Source organism: Vanessa tameamea, chromosome 25 (assembly GCF_037043105.1).
Source record: "Vanessa tameamea isolate UH-Manoa-2023 chromosome 25, ilVanTame1 primary haplotype, whole genome shotgun sequence".
Classification (NCBI taxonomy): domain Eukaryota; kingdom Metazoa; phylum Arthropoda; class Insecta; order Lepidoptera; family Nymphalidae; genus Vanessa; species Vanessa tameamea.
In genome coordinates this window covers 5,448,906-5,467,757 of record NC_087333.1, presented here as the reverse complement: position 1 = coordinate 5,467,757, position 18,852 = coordinate 5,448,906, and the positions used below count along the sequence as shown (strand labels likewise).

Below are 18,852 nucleotides of genomic sequence, written 5' to 3'. Positions count from 1 at the left end.
ATTAATGAACTTACTTTGTCTGGCCTTAAATGATATAATTATATTAAATTTGTTTAATGTATGTAAAAAAATTTGACACGAAACAGTATGGTAAATATAATAAATAAATTAGTTAGTAAACTGCATGTTTAAAGTTAATTTATTTATGACAGTTATTTGAGCCTAAACCCCAATACTTGTGTTTGGGGGTATGTATATCAATATCAATATATTTTTAAACTTGGATATCTTAATATCATACTATAAAGTATTTAAAAATAACTATAATTAAAATAATCACTTCTTACACAATACAAGAGAATATTTTATCTCTCTTACTACTAAAACACAAACGAAGAAGTCTAGTATATTTGTAATAAGTGGGAATCAAACCTGGAACATTAATAATGATGTCAGTTTCTGAGACAATTTGTCATTTAAGGAGTGTGTTATCAGTTTAATGATATTATGATGTGATTTAATATCCTCACAATTCATTTTCTGACTTTATTTAGCTTCTTGGAAAGGTCGTGACAACTTGGTTAATTATTCATAATTATAAGGCTAAATTGAATGAAATAAACCTTTATAACATATATAATATAGTAAATGCGAAAGTAACCATCTATGTCATATAAATATAAAAATATTTTTAATTATTTCACACATCAAAACCTGTTTAAAAATATGATAAGCAATAAAAAACAATGTTATATATATATATAAATATGTCTTATATATTCATCTTACTAATATTATAAATGCAAAAGTTTCGATGGATGGGTGATTTTTACTCAATTATGTCAGAACGGCTGAATGGATCTGAATAAATATTACATAGGGTACTTTTTATCCCTAACACCTATACCCTCCTTTGCCATATGTGGCTAACTTTTCTTTATCTGTAAGAGTGGGGATGAAAAAGTACTCATGTATAAGGAAGAGATTAAATGTTAGTTTAAACTTAGTATTTACAACAGAGACTGGCTATGAAGTTGATTACTTGTATCGCAAGTTATTAAAAAATTAAGAGGAATCTGTTTAATATCAATTTCATTTGAGTATATTTGTTCTGTATATTAGAAATATTCTATGGATATTATTTGATTGTAATTCATATATTCAAAAGCGAAATACCACTCACTCACACATAGGTTCCTTATAGGGTTAAACAGTTTTTACGAAACTTCATTCCTAGGGGGTTAAACGGGGGTTGGAAGTTTGTGTAATATTATAAAAATAGTAAGTATAAGTTTCACACGGGTAAAGCCACAGTTTCAGTTAGTTGTAATATAAAATCATAATTTATTGTTATGTTCAGTGATATACTCACAGGGACCACAGTGATATATATTTCTTTAAAAAAGTAATCTTCTATTATATTATATATTTTGTATCTGAAGTTTATTCACTAAATAGTAACAAAAAAAATTTTAATTATAAAAAAAAAAATTTACTTTAATTGTACAACACAAAAACAAAATATAATACAAAACATAGATACAGATTGAGATAGGTGGTTCTGTAATAATAATTAAAATAACATTAATCTATATCTAAAACTAGTAAAAAAAATATAATTTTTAATAAATAAATAAAATTTTTGATTATAAGAATGATTTTAATAAGTTTTAATGATATTACCCAGCCCATATATTTCCTGCTGACGGACAATATAGTCTCATGTTACAAGGTTGCGTGTTACCATATCAATTACTGAGTAAGAAAACTCTTGAGAAATACTAAAAGAAATGAAGTATCTATGACTCACAGCTGACCAAAGATAAGGCTATCAGAAGTTTATTTATTGTCATTTATGTCATAACTGAATTCAAACTGAAAACTGTCCGAGTTAACTAAGTTCTACATATATCAAAGAATTTACTCTATTTAAAAATCTATAGTTATATGATTAATGCGAAAGTATTTCTGTCTGTATGTTTTATGGTTTCATGGGCAAAACAAACGACTGTACTGAATTTGATGAAATTTGGAATGAAGTAAGCTTAAATTTCAAGGAAGGACTACTTTTTTATGCCTTGCGTTCAAGTGTTGACACGAGCGACAACAAGTCTATTATACTATACTTATAATATAGAGTCAAGGTCACACGGTCAATAATATAAAGTTCTAAATTAAAATACATGACACAAAAAAACTTAATTCATTGTAATTATTTCGAATATTGTAGACGGGTCTTTATCTTAATGTGATATTTCGTAAAAAATTGCAATTGCATACTTCCTATTTGTGTATTTGAAAGTTTGTTCCACTTAATGGTTTGACTTAAAATTAAATCTTAAGGTAATATCGAAATTATGCAATGTATAAATATAAATGTATATAATAAAAACTAGATTATTTATTTCTAACATGCAAGGCAACTTTGGATTATGTATTTCTATGTCTACATTAGTAACACATTGTATTTTAAATCGTTTATATTTATTACTATATAAAAATGTACATGGTAAAAAGTTATATGTTACTAGCTAAGCCCAGTGGTTTCGCAGTTGCTATTTGTTTTGGACTTTAAAATTTTCTCTCATTGCACCTAAAAAAGTTTTACTCAAAAAAAAAAAAAACATTTGACATAATCAACTTTTATGACATATTTTATTTGATTTCGTTTAGTTACAAACAATAGTTCTTCTACATGAATAGCTAGGTGTTTGGCGTGACTTCCACTGAAAATTTACCTACATGATTTCAATCTGCCATTGTAATACATAAGAAACATAACATCTTAGTTTCCAAGGTTGGTGGCGCACTGGCGATGTCAGGAATAGTAAATATTTCTTAAGGCGCCAATATCTATGGCCGATGGTGATCAGGTGGTCCATTTCGTCCGCATATATCTTATTCAGATCCCTCTATATCTATCTCAGAATTTCGAAACACAAACACATAGATAATGACGTCCGCATTTGTAATAAGTCAGTTTTTTTTTTATTCATAAGATCGCAAAATAATAGATCGATAATAATAATTTCATTAAGCTTTGATTCTAGTTCTATGTAATACGTTATTTATCTCAGAAATATCACTGGCTTGACTAACCGTCATCACACCACCCTGACTGCTGTGTCCAGAAAAAGAATAATTATGCATATACTGGAAATAGAATTGACGTTTTATTGATTAAAAAAAAACAAACAAACAACACGTTTACTTTTTAAATAAAAATATATAAATATAAATTGGCATTTTGAAGTGCTCGCTCGTCTTGTGATATATGTATGTATAATGTATATTTGTCAGCATAAAATTGTAAATACCGTTAGATTATAATCTATCTCGCGAGATTGTGAACTGTCGAAAGATTGTGAACCGTAAAATACTGCTTATGATTTAACGCATTACTTTTCGGTAGATTATAATCTACACAAGCTAATTAAAGTCAAATTATAAAAACTAGGAACCTAACTGAAATATCATAAATTATCGAAATTTTTGACGTTTTATTTTGAGTTAAGTCACTGTTCACAATATTTCGGCAATTTACAATCTCGCGAGATAGATAACAATCTAACGGTATTTACAATTCTACGGTCATTTATATAAGCTAAAAAAGTCTATCTAAAAGTGTCTATCGACTAAGATACATGTAAGAGTGTTTTGAACATCTGAATAATTGAATGTTTTTTTGGTATGAATTATATTTCTACAATATTATTGCGTACAAGTTTAATTTGAAGTCCGAGTTAGCCTGTCTAATTGCAGCACAAAGGACGTAATAATTAAGATCCCACGGTTAGAAGAGCATCGGCAAAGGCATGATCAATATCAGATAATGCAAGTACCTATCGATAGACGGAACGCAGGATCCTATATGTCTCAGTGGATATATCACGAGGTTCTCGAACGGAGATTCGAATCGTTGCTCTAAATTTTCACGTGTCTGTTATGTTTTCATGTCTCGTTTTTCGGTAATGAGATACATCGTGAGAACATTTCCATGTGTTAAGTGAAATTTTGCTAGCTCCAATAGTGGTGCAGTGTTGTGGAATGAGCTCCAAAATTTCTCCTTAAGAAGAAAACTCCATAAGTGGGACATTAATGAGTTCTTATTTTTATTTGTAGATTTCATCAGATCTGCCCTTACTCAAGAGTGTTTTTTTTTCTAAAACGGCGTCGTAAAAGAATCTGATGAGCATATTTAATATGTGTAGTAAAAAGTCTTGAGTTTTCTTGGCTCTTGGTCATATTTAGTACTGTGTTTATCACTGCCCTTTCAAACAATAAAGATCTATTCAGATACATGTTTTATATTTTAAAAAACGATTGCCTTTTTATAACATATGGTTTCAAATTAAAAGATCGAATCATTGATGAGAAAAATATATGACTTGACCATCCCATACGATAAGAAAATACGTGACAGCTACTAATGGTTTGATATATAAACTCTGAAAAAAAAGAGAAATTACGATATGCCCTGAGTGATTAATATCGACGACAAAATTTGAAATTTGGAGAAGATATCCTTTTCACGTTTCATGATGTGGAGGAATCTATACTTTATCAGGAAGGGATCTTAAATTACAATTTAAAAAAGTTCTCTAGTATACCCTTAAATCCAACCAACCCAATCTTTCCGGTACACCATTCCACCACTATCAAACCACTATTATAAATTTGTTTGATTTATTTTGTAATGTAATTAGTTTGATATATCCGTGTGATGTACTTTATTCGTTACCTGATTCCATGTATACGCCCCCCAGAGAAATCCGACGAGAACTTTAACCCCGTTATGTTCAATTCCTAGTCTCAGTTATTTTGTATTCATTCCTTTCTGGTTGCTAAGTGCGTTTTATCGTTCGCTTTGACTTTTGATGCAGAGATTAGAAGTGTCATGTTTGTCTATCGATTGTCGTCTTTGATTATGTCTGCGATTTCGTCTGAATCTTAAAATTAAACGATTTTTATCTCTAAATGTTGTTCACGGGGGCGTAGAGTTACATAAAGCTTTGTCTTCTTCTCTTAATAAGACAGACAGAAATAAAGCCTGTGTTCCACTAATTACCCGTTAAACAATATTTTTAAGTAAATTCTATTAATCGTCTCTTTGATTTTAAACAAGCTGGTTATGAATTTTCGTGTCTCTTATTTCAAATGGCCCTTTTCTAATAGTGGAATTATGAGACACTAATTAAAAATACAGATAAAATAATGAGTAGAATACCCAAAAATGTATTGATCTGTCATGTTCTCTCTAAATTTTATAGTATCTTCTAAATTTATTTTCAGCTTACGATGGTACTGCTAATGATTACGATCAATGGCGTATTAGTGATATAACGGTAAGATTAACTAAAGATTTAGACAGACGGTAAGTACAATTGATTGACGTAATAAATCGGAAGGTACCGTGTCGGAAGTGTGCGGGAAAAGAGATCAAATTCTCAAGCGATTATAGACTGTACAAATATATAATATTAATGGATATTTTTGTTCATAAACATAGTTATATTTTGTGATCTGTCGTAAATATATTTATGTCAAAAAATAATTAAATGAATTTATTCAAGTAGTTTTATACCCACTTTTGAATCGACATTTTAAAACATAATCTAACGGAAAATTACCACCGGTTCGAAATCTAGATTCTAATCTATATTTTCACGAGTAAATCACTGAACCGAAGCAAGCTTGAACGTCAAGGAAGGACATGGAATATACCCAAAACTTGACAACCAACTCTTATAACGCGAGCAAAGCGACGGTCGAAACTTAGTATATAATAATTAATATTGTGCTATATAATTTTTGTAAATGTGGAGTCAGTTGAAGCGCGAAGTTCAAGAAAGAGTGGGATGGAGAGATCCCACCTAGTGGAAAAGGAATCTTAAGAATGATAATAATTAAAACTTGATTTATAGTTACCGTATTACGTTTTATTGCAGTAAAGTTAAAATGTAGAAAAAACTTACAGTTTTTTATCACACCTTTTCACCAACTTTGTTGACTTGCCAGAGATAATATTAGTATAAATATGCTGCAACTTTAAAAAAAAAAAAAAGATTTAAATGATAAGACACATAGTAACAGACATAAAATTAATTCTGCATACTCTAAATATAACTGTATAAACAAATACAATGTCACTACACGAGCGACTGAATCATTCGTTATTTATGTAAAAAATGTATTTCGAGGAACAGCTGATTGTCCAGCTGCTGGATGAGAGGGGTCGATCTTCGAGCTTCTGCCAAAACAATGCTCCCCAATGACATTTTTTTAATTTTCAAGTAGGTAGGCAATGATCCACCGTCCATAGACTGCGTTATAAGTAATACTAACCGTCCTTTACATCCCCATCCTCACCTTGGTAACTGAACTGTTATGTCCCTTATACTTTAAGCCACACACTTCCTTCACACACACACAAACCCAGACCAGTAGAATATTTATGTATATATACTTTGTTCAAGTAGTTTCTTACAGGCATTTTTGAATAGTCATTTTCCAAGATATATTAAAAAGTTACTAACGATTTAAAATACAGATTCTACTGTGAGGAATCGACAACTTAATAGTATTCATTGTTGGTCAATCATTTACACAATATACTCGTGAAATATGTTACGAGAACTCGAAAGTCACGCTTGTCACGTTAATAATCTAAATTCAAAGTGGACGAAACTATGGAGCGCAATAATATTTAATAATATAAAAAGTTGAATACTTTGTCCGAAACGCATCGCTACTTCTGGTATAAGTTTAATGTATATTGATTTAGTATTCATTTCAGTTAAGCATTACAAACAACGTCTCATTTAATGCTATATCCTGTACAGAATATGCCTCATTTATTAATATATATATGAAAGATTGTGTTCATTCATCGGATACTCTAAGGTTTTCTCACGATGTTTTCCGTCATCTTCGAGCACGAAAGGATAGACGGAAAGACAAGAAAACGGTTTCCTTTGACTTTTGGTTAAAACCCACGAGTTATTTACACTAGACTGTCTCGGCTCTTGTACATGTATATATAGATATAGCTATGTAAATAATGTAATGTATGTACTCGCTCTATAAGTTAGCTATTAGTCTAGCTGTCCGTCGCGACTGTTGAATGGGTAAAATTCGTCCAAAGTTACCCCTCCCATTTAACCTGAAGATGAATTTTCAAAAAAGCCTTTCGTAGTGAGCTTCTACGTTGTGAAAGGATTAACTATACTAAATTTTAAATTCAGACCTATAGTTTGGGAGATTTCGTGATGTATGGTATTTCGCTTATATGCCTTTTATATTGTAACTTATTTACTTATCTAGTATCTTATATTGTAAATGCGAAAGTGGTTCTGTCTGTCTTTCTGTCTGTTACTCTTTAACGGCTAAACCACTGAGCCGAATTTGATGAAATTCGATATGAAGCATACGTGAACTCCCAAGTGAGGACACATTTTTATACAATAATACTTAACGACTAGCGAAGTCGTGTTCCTAGTCGTAGTATTATATTTTAAATATGTGTACATATTATTTGACTTCTTTCATACGTCTAAAAAGATCACGTACTTCTTAGCATTATGTACAACGTTATATTTGGAAACGAAACCTTTGCCATAATCATAATTTCTTATCTTATTAGACTAATTAGTAGTTAAGTGGTATTTACATAAATAATATGCTTCGAAGTTGTTAAGTAATAAGCAAGTTGAATCCATATAACTTAAACCGCACATGGCAAATAAAAATAATAGACAATATACAATAATAATATCAATTTTACTCAGTGGTAGGGTAATGTGCTAACCCGTCTAGGTAGGTATCACCCACTCGTCAGATATTCTACCGCCAAACATCAGTATTCAGTATTGTTGTGTTCCGGTTTGAAAGGTAACTACAGGCACAAGGGACAAGTGCTCAGAACAGGGAGTGTGCAATTAAAATGGTAGAAAAGTGTAACTACTGAGTTTCCGGTCGGTTCTCCTTAGAATCTACTTTCCGATCCGGCGGTAGTTTTATATTTATATTCCACCTAGATGTCCGAAAATCCACAACAGCGCATTTTTTAAGACATTTTCTGCCTCGCACAACCATTCTGTGGAACCAGCTTTCACCGGCGGTTTTTCCGAACCCATACGACTTGGGAGGTTCCCAAGAAAAGAGAGCACTCCTTCCTTAAAGGCCGGCAACGCACCTGCAAGCCCCCCGATGTTGCAGATGTCCATGGGCGGTGGTAGTCACGTGGAGCCTTCTGCTCGTTTGCCACCTACCACATAAAAAAAAAAATCAAAACTAACATGATGATTATAAAGACGAAAGTATTTGTCGATGTTTGTTACTCTTTCACGCAAAATATATTAAATAGATTTTAATTAAACTTTACAATAATATAGCTTATACATAAGAATAATACATAGGCTATTTATAAAGGTATTGCGTGAATCATTCCTGACAACCACACCATAGAACACGAGCGAATCTGCGGTCGAAAACTAGTACATAATAGAATCAAAATATTCCTATAAGATTAATTATTTTTCAAACGTCAAATTATATAATTCAATTAAATGTAACTATAAAGAGTGCAGATTCTAGAAGAACCGATAAGAAACTCGATAGTCTTGTATGCGATAATGTCAGCTATAAAAATCCCATGAGCCATGAGAGATGGCAATTGTGTCATGGTGGCGACGTAGGAATAATCTTAAATGCGAACCTTGCTCTTATGATGATGGTACGCGTGAATGCGTTACATCTGTTCTGTCTAGCTTTAGACGGTGGATAATTTTCCTAAGCCGGGCGATGTTTCAAGTACCCGTCAGTAATATATAATTTATAGAAATGTCTGAAACTACCGACGTACTTTCTCTAATGCGGAATTTTGATATGAATAAAATTTATATATAATATAAATGTATATATTTATTTTTTTTAACATAACATTACATTAACAGACTGTAAATTTCCCACTGCTGGGTTAAGGCCTCCTCTCCCTTTGAGAAGGTTCGGTGCATATTCCACCACGCTGCTCCAATGCGGGTTGGTGGGATAGACATGTGGCAGAATTTTGTTGAAATTAGACACATGCAGGTTTCCTAACGATGTTTTCCTTCACCGCCGAGCACGAGATGAATTATAAACATAAATTAAGCACATGAAAATTCAGTGGTGCTTGCCTGGGCTTGAACCCGAAATCATCGGTTAAAATGTACGCGTTCTAACCGCCGGGCCATCTCGGCTCGATTTTATTATACAATATGCGTTTTTAATGTATGTATGTACGTATGTATGTATGTAGTATGTAGACGGATTGGCAAATGGGCCAGCTGAAGTTGATTGGTCACCACCACCTGTAATCACTAGAGGAAATAATAACCATTCCTTACATCACCAATGCGCAACCAATCTCGGGAACTAAGATGTTATTTCCCTTGTGCGTGTAGTTAAACTGGTTCACTCACCCTTCAAACCGGAACACAATACTACTAAGCATCGATGTTTGACTGCAGAATATCTGATGAGTGGATGGCACCTGCCCAGACAGGCTTGCGCAAAACCCTACCACAAGTAAAAAATAACTCAACTATTAGTACTGTTTCATACCAAGCACGCGTTTCAGGGGCTCGTTACTTTGTTTTTGTATACGATATATATAAAAGCTTCAGGCAATTGCCAACATTATCTGTACAAAGTTTTCACCGAATCGGATTAATGTTGTCCTAACGTGTAGAAAACTAACAAAAACAATAATTATTTTGTTATACACACTAACGAATCCGCTTTTATCCGCCCACTTTACTAGGAATTATATAAAATAGATGAGAGGAGTAATTAAATTAATATATATATATATTATCCAAAAGAGCAACCCACGGACGACTGTGCCTCGATTGGACATAGTCTCATACCTATACGATACGAAAAAAAAAACATGATGTATACTAGCGACCCTTGCCGGCTTCTCGTGGAAGCAATTTATTAATAAATAAAATGATATTATATAAATACAATTTTATAACGTAGCTTTCTATCGGTTTTTTTTTTAATTGGGTCATTAGTTCCTGAGATTATCAGCTACATACGAACGAACAAACTCTATCTATTTATAATATTAGTAGGTATAGATAGTTGAACGGTATAGAAGTTGATGTGCTGCAGCGGTATTTCTCGAGGCCCGTACCTGGACTGGCTATTAGACCAGTAAGGAAGAACCTCCAGTACTAATAACATAACTGTTTTACCTGGTAAGGAAGTCCTAATTCCATGAAATACATACGTGTGCCAACACCTAGCGATCCCTCATACGTTGTCTAAATATTCATCTCAAACAGATCGAGCGACATCCATTTAACCAACTTAAAGATAGGAAGGGGATTATCAATTCTCAGAATTTAGTTTATTTATGAAATCGTATTGGAAAATTATTATTTTTTTTTATAGCCGGATTAACTTAACTTCCGCTTTGATCCCATGTAAATTTGAAGAACAAATTTCTGTCGGTTATTTCTTTGGTTGGTAAAAATTTTATTATAATATTTCGTTCAATAATTTTATCATTTTTCATGAAGAAAACTTATTATTAGTAAAATTATTTGACGATGATCTACTTTCAATCAAATCGAAGGGATATAAACAGTACTGTGAGTTTGTTTACGACGATCCGATGCAGTGATTCACGTGGGATTAATTTCAAGTATCAAGCTATAACATCAATATTATATACCTTACGAGCATATTATATTCTATTACAAGCTACTCGTCCCGACTTATTACGTACGTGGGTAGGTAGTTTGGCAAATTACAATGGTAGGTGGTCACCACAATGTTGCGCCAATCTTACGAGCTAAGTTCATGTCTCTTGTGTCTGTAGTTAATATTAATTTGTTAATTATTTGACGGTAGAATATGCGACGAGTTAGTGGTAACTACCCAGACAAGCTTGCGCAATCCCCACCAGCATATCCTATTGATGACATTACGGCAAGGACGGTAAACCGAAGGGTCTAAGTAGAAGGAGTTCTTTCAGTGCACAAGAGTATGCTCAAACAAGTGCGATCTGTTCACAGTCCAATAGGCTAACTACTTGACTAGAAAAAAGATTACCTGGTATTTTGACCCTCAGACTCAGCAGTCTAAGGGTCAAAATACATACACACGATACAAAACCAGAATCACGATGCGATATCGTATAGTCGAAATCTATAGCCAATTCCAATGGAAGTAGGAAAAAAGATAAATAAACCTTAGATTTACGTATATCATGCGATTTGCTAATAACTCTGCTATGTTGTGCACTACTAAGAGTTTATAATTAATATATCTTCATTTTTAATACAACACTATTGCACTTAACCACTTTTTTCCACTTCAATTCTACTTCCAAAATTCCGATACCAGTTTCGTCGATGTACAAAACGCCATTTTTTCTAAAATCCATATTGATATTCACATCATAGATTAATCAAGCTCTCGGCCAATGATATCGCGTCAATTTGCTGTCAAATGTTGTTGGTTTGGCTTTTTTCCCGTTATGGTTGGAATACAGTATACGATGTGCATCGTATAAAATCGTTGTCCAATACGCGACATACGATACGACATCACGGTTTGTCATTGCTTTACGTTTTTTTCGAAGCAAGAAAATGTAACCACCTTCGTACTTCTGTATTAATACTAGATGTAAATTTTGTAGATTTAATCTTATTTACTTTAACTATTAATATTAATATGGACATGGGATTAGGATCCGCAACCGTATGAACTCGCTACTAGATCGAGGAAATTTAGAAGAGGCACTGTAGGAATTATTTTACCAACACGTCACCTACAAAATTTAAATAACTTTCTGATTCAATGCATGGTCAATTTTATAGTTAGTTAAAACACAGTCACCGTAACGAGAGAAAATCTATTATTATTTAAAACAAAATTATTTTCATCTTGTTAGTTGTGATAATTGGGTTTAATGATGAGAACTAAAAAATACTGGTGCTTATAAATCAATCATGTGTATGCAATTGCACGGTTATATTAAATTCTAGGATGCCGGTTCCCACGTATTCCATTGTTGTAGTTTTTCTTCAATCGATTCCGTTCTAGAATATTTTATTTTAAAATCGTTTAATAGTTATTACGATAACGATACGTATATAAAGCTGATGGGTTTGTTTGTTTGTTTGTTGACACGCTGATATTAATATGTATCGGTTCGATTTGGAAAAATCTTTACCTTAGATAGGCCATCACGTTTTCTTACGGATAAAAAATTCAATCAAATCCAGTCCTATTTCAGCCCCTTAAAGTTGGTATTTCCTAATGAGCGTCTACGTAGCAAAAGAAGTAACTATGTTAAATATCAAGCCAATCGGACATATAGTTTCGGAGACGTCGTAATGGGTAATATTTCGCTTATAAATATTTCGATAGTGTCTATGTGGCCTTTAATGCAGCTAAAATCGTGTGGAACAGCTTGTATTGTTTATGTGAAAATATGTGTTTGCCTATTCGTCCTTCAAGCATAATGGAATGGCTGCTTGAATCCTAATCGAGTTTGACACGTGTGTCGTTAATGTTTAACTCATAAGTCTGTCACGACCAGGAGGTAAACCAAGAAAATGATATTCAAATTATTAAGTATTAGCTACCCGTACCGCTTTCGCTCGTATTGAGTAACATGTATATAGAACGTAAATATTAATGAAAAACAGAAAACAAAGATAAAGTCATTTTTCGCTCAGAGCATTCGCTGGCGTACGCAGGACCACACGCCAAAATTTTATCACAACCATCATCAAAATAATCATTCATCCGATTGGATTGATGATTATTATTATGGCGGTAGGGACACACATATGGCAAACATACATAAAATCGTATTTATTTATGTAGAAGATTAGTATTCGCCCGCGTGTTAGAGGTCGTAGGTTTTAGGTATGTCTTTGGATTAAGAGGGAGGGCAAGAGAAGGTCCATTATTACAATATCGATATCGATACGATAAAAGTCGGCCGAGGACCAGGGCTTTGACGTGTTTTCCGAGGAATGAGATCAACTTCCTAACTCCAGAATTTTTTTTTGGGGATAGGTGGCAAACGTACAGGATGCTCATCTGATGGAAAGTGACTACCACCGACCATGGACGTCTGTCATTACCGGCCTTTAAGAAATGAGTAGTCCCTTATTATCGAAGGTTCCCATATTGTATAGGTTCGGAAAACCGCCGGCGTAAGATGGTTCCACAGAGTTGTTGTAGGTACGGGACAGAAAATGCCTCAAAATCGCTGTCGTGGATTTCCGCCCATGGAAGTGCTGAAGATGAAAAATTCAAATTCTGGCATGATGTCCGAAGGTGCAATTAAGCGGCCGGGAATATTTCAAATAATTCCTCGACACATTCCTCCTGTAAAATCCGTTAGAAGATGTAGAGTTATCCAACATCTCTGCACAAAGCCAAAGGATCGGGTAAGTCGGAAAGAGCTTGATCAAAAGAGAATTTGTTGACTCAGAATTATATCCAAAACCAATAGTACGATTGACCATCACAATCTGACGTATAAAATAAAATATTAAACATCTAATTTGAATTAAATTGGATTCAGCAGCTTTTTCTTAATAACATAAAACGTATAAAAACTTGTTGAATATTGTCCAAGGGCGTTAAATGATAAGTTTATAACACGAGCACGCCAAATTGTAATCAGATTATTTATAGAGTTCCGTACTTAACTGTTGAACCATATTACTAATCCTATTCCGTCTCTTTCTCAGAAGTTGTATGTCTAGTATACATACGTGAAACTACAGCAAGATACATCATAAAAATAAAAAAAAACCAAAAAACCAAATAAATAGGACCGGGTTCTCTCTCAAACAAACACCGAAAAAAGATTTTTTTTTTTAAGTTCTATTAATGCGCTTCTCAGTTTCATCCACTTGACGTGACAGGCCTTAAATTTTCAAGCACGATAATATACAATCATTTTCGTAAAAAGTGGATATACTGAACCCATGATGCACGAATGCGACTCGCACCTTACCGATGTATAATTTTATTTGTACAATGCCACTAACCTAAGTTAACTCGTACAGGATGTTACATCTTCGTTATGTTATCATAATGACGTAGATGCGCGTAAGCGAGCGATAACCAAAGGTGTAGGCTGTATACGTACGTATGGCTGTGTGCAGAATGTACTATCGTGTACGATAACGCTTAAAAACAACGATGACAGCCTGATACAAAGATGAGACCAAATTCGCTGTACTTTTAAAATCCATCAGCTATTTATTGGTTGAAATATAATGTCATTATGAGTATATGAGTAATCGAAGATTTTAGGTTTGAGATATATTAAATCAGACCTTTCTTTATGATCATAATTCATCTCGTATTTGGCGATGAAATTCTACCACAAGTGTATCCGTAAAAACTTATCTTCAAGAGGAGAGTCTGAGCATTAGTGGTACATTTACGGGCTGAGGTAATTGTGTTTTAAATTGTCAATATTGTTAACGTTTTTACTTTTTATTATGTGTTTTAAATATCTTCATTTTCTTACAAGATATACTAAAGTCCTCTGAAAGTTGTTCCTGTCTCCTAGCTCGTCACGACTGATTCACTACAAAAATAAAGAGCAATGTGGACTTAAAATTAAATTTGCGCAAATCTATTGTAAGTTATTCGTTAGTAGGGCGAATAAACTACAAATAAATTGAATGATAACATTTATCGTAAATTCTTAGCCACTTCAAAGTGACATCGCCTATTCGATCACGGACCTATCAATAACGAATTCTCAGCGGCCGGAGATTACGATAAGTATGGACTTTGTCAAAACCCCTCTGAATGGTATCTATTGTACAGTAATTTTACCGCCGAACATTAATATTTGATCTGATCCTGTGATCCTGTTTAAAGTGATTGTATATGGCGCATTGATGACTAATGTATGCAGATGATTGTGACCTCTTACCATGCGGGGATAATTTTACCAGCTAGTTTGCCCGCCTAAAATAATTATGTCTTCCTAAACTATTTCGCTCGCAGCTGTTCTTAAACGAGACCAGCTCACTATGCTGGACATATTATAAAGCACTAGTGTGTGCACAAAAACAAGGGCGTGTACTCTTGAATAAAGATAAGGAGAAAATCCTATTCAATCGAAAATAATTCAGGCACAAGGGCAACGGATTTACTGGCATCCTGAGAAATGGGAGTAAACGGAGTTTCGGAAAAACCCAACAGTGATCCCATATAATCTGCCATGACCCATATAAGCTGGTCACATTCAGAGAGGCCAGCCAAAGATATAGGCTGGAGCTGGATAAAGCATTCCTTCATCAGAACAGTGTCAATAGCTGCATAACTTCATTACATATGGTGTCACCTAAACTTAGCTTGATATAAAATTATCAAGTCCCAAAGATATAATTTGAATATGATTAATATTTCATCTCATGTTTTTTTCATTCTTGGTTATTTGGTAATACTTATTACATTATTTGCCAATTTGACCCTTGAGTAATAGGTTCTTAGAGGATTATTCCGTATATAGACGTAAATTAAACTATAATAAATGTATGACGAGGTCTTTTCTGTACATGGAACATCGATTAAATGTTTTATTGGTGACTTTCTTTGTCCCGCAGTTTTACTCGCGTTCAATTATTATGATAGTGTTATTTCACAATGCTGTTCTAACGTGTATTTGATGTGGCATATTTTTACCCAACGCGTAACTTCCTTCAACGCCGATCACTAGATCGGCAAAAGATACAAATTAAGCACGTGAATTCAGTCACTTATTTACAACATTCGGTTAGGATGCTGGTGTTCTAATCACTAGGCCATCAACGCTCAACGGTCTTGTAACTTCTGAAATTAGCACGTTCTAAAATACCAACTCTCCAGCTGTGTCATATAGTTTTTACCCGAGTTTAATGTTACGTCTCCGCTCCTTGAGGTGGTAAAGTCTAGAAACCATTCTCAATAAATAAGATACCGTAGCGATTATATATTTCTTTCAAACATTTGACTGCTCGTTTCTTGATCAGCGCATCCAAACAAACAAACAAACTCTGACTTTATAATATTGGCATATATGTAAACATATATATTATACCTTTGGATACGGAATACACATTCAAAGCTCACTAAGCCCCAATTATACAAGAAGACAGATGCTCTCTGGAATTTGTTTTACGCAGTTGTATAACATTATAAAACCATTAGCTGTAATACCTTCGACCGGGGCTCGTTTGGTGTTATCTTAACTTGCGACAAAAATAAAAATAAAACCTTAATAAATTGTAATGTATGTTTGCCCTCTATGTTTTTCTAAACCATTAAACCATTCGTCCGAATGTTGGTTGAAACTTTGGCGAGTTCTGCTTACGTAAGCGAAGGTGCCTGCCCCCAAAAAAATAACATTTTGTCTTTGTTTTCCACGTTTTTCCTTCAATATAAACTAAGTAGATCTCTACTCTATCGGTGTGACCCGGGATGGATAGCTTGTATTTTATAAAATCATCACTTTACATAAAAAGTTAAGATTTAAAAAAAAAATTGATAGTTTTTGCCAATTTGACATGCCTCTGGTTTCCGTTCTTGACCCTCGTTTTTTTTTTATCTGTGAGTATATTCATTGAGCTATTTTAGTGAGTTTTATTTCTGGAAATGCATAATTTAAACATCAAAGCGGAAGGGGCATAAAGAATTCCTTTTCGTACGGACGGCAACGATGTTTAAAGATAAACATATTGTATTTGTAATAAGTCTATTTTTATCGGTATATTAATGGATGTCTTCATTCAAGAGTCCGCGGAATAATCGGAAGTATTTTTAGATAAGATATTACGCTGTTGTTTTTTTTTATGCTTCACATTTTTTTTATCAATATTGTTTTTGATCAAAGACTTGGAATATCCTGCCATAACGATATATTCTTGAAGCGTTTCATTGAAATTGATTGAGATCTACTCTGTACAGTGATATATTTCAGCATGTTTTATTTTTAAGCGAATTTTTGCATTTAAAAAGAGAATATCTTACGAAGCTACTACATACGACAAGGTTTTTAAAGTAACATGCGTTTTGACGTATACTTTCGGGTTCTTTTTTGTATAAACGTCAGTTTCAAACTGCGACGCGGGAAAATTATTCAGAGGATTTTGTTTATTTTTTTTTTAAAGACAATCTTTTTGTGTCACAGTTTAAACTTTAAACATAGAGATTTAAATTTTAAAAGATATCTTCGTAGTCATATGCATATTATTTGAAATTCATTAATTTTATTTTTTATGTCGTAGTGTCATATCTGGTCGTCTACGTTGTGGGATTAGAGAAACATGTTACCCTAAAAACATATTAATCGTAACGTTAATGTTACCGTCCAGTTTGATGGTATGGTATGTGGTGACGCCTTCGCCAGACCCACTTTTTCCTTGCATTCTTTAATAGTTCCGCTATCTCAATGAGATTTAAATGGTATACGTACTAGTTAGACTGTTGATACATTCTGACCAATACTGATAGTTTTTGTTGCTCGAAATTCAATTCAATTTCAAATTTATAATCACACTTTTGAATGAAAATTAGTAATAAAAATATCGCCAAATGTCGATAAAACCGTCAAAAGAATCTTCATGTGCAATAATTCAAAACAAACTTTTATCAAATATCAAAATTGATTTAAAGTTCAATTACAAGATTCGCTCACACACACTAAAACAAAAGTGAAATAAATACTAGTGAAAAAACGTGTATGTGTGCAATTAGACTAATTTTATTTTTTCTTTTAGTACTGTGTCGCGACGAATTCTCATCGAGTTCTAAAGAAGTTTCACTTCAAAACAATATTAGCTGTCGTCGGTGTTGCAAGGTTTCACTTCAGCAATGATTTAAACAAATCACAACACAATTACACTATACGCGTTCTCGCTACATTCGAGTTTCGAGTTTCGTGTGACGTAAAAAAGATTAAGGGCCGACATAAGAGAGCCGTGACTTTCCCATACATGGCGATAAGCGATGCAGTGCGTTTCATCAGTTTCGTCATCGTCGACGCGTGCGCATCAATTTCGATAGCCATATGTGTACATTACGTAACGAGCTCTCCTTCCCGCGGTTTTACTCGCTTTGAATATGGAAATCTTTGGCCTGGTGCTAAAATGGCCTAAGTACATTACTGAGTCGAATTTTAATATGCTAACCGACGTTAGTCCAACGTTACCAATACTAACAATGTAAAGCAAAAAAGGCTTATCTATATTAATATTATAAATGATATAGTAACTCCGTCAGTCTGTCCATAGCTCTCACGGCCTAACTACTAAAACTATGTATGATGTATGTATGAAGCAACCTTGAACTCCCAACGAAGGATTTAGGCTACTTTCTTTGCTTAACAACTGACGATCAACCCCTAAAACGCGCGCGAAGTTGTGGGCTACAACTAATGTTATATACGACAACCAACATCTATTCATTGTTTCAATTAATAAAAGTAAGGGTTATTGATATTGGTCCCTTTAGTATCAGGATAGATAATGTTATTTTTTTTAGACAGTATATATATTTACAGGGCAGGTCTTTGTGACGGATAATTTTTGAAGGATTAGTATAACGTTATAATTTTATCAGTTAAGTCTTCCCCCCCCACGTACGTAAAGTAAATCCAAATACTAGAATAGATACACCAATAGCACAGACGAAATATAACTGGAGAGATTTCTAGACAAAAAAATAACCTGATAACGCAACAGTAACGTTAACGTATACTATATGAGTGTTCTAGTGTAGCTGGGTTTTTATTGCCTCGGGATATTTACCAGCATCTTGGGTTTTTTGTTTATGTAAACGACTATTTTTTTTTTTTTTAATAAGGCGTGATAAATTTTTTCTTCATTGTGTCAT

General features: G+C 33.4%; 1 protein-coding gene across 3 annotated transcripts in view; it reads left to right on the top strand.

The window, feature by feature from the left end:
* The window catches only part of LOC113401827 (guanine nucleotide-binding protein G(s) subunit alpha), a 35,705-nt gene that overhangs the window by 1,090 nt on the left and 15,763 nt on the right, over nucleotides 1–18,852 (top strand). The gene's annotated exons all lie outside the window — the stretch shown is intronic.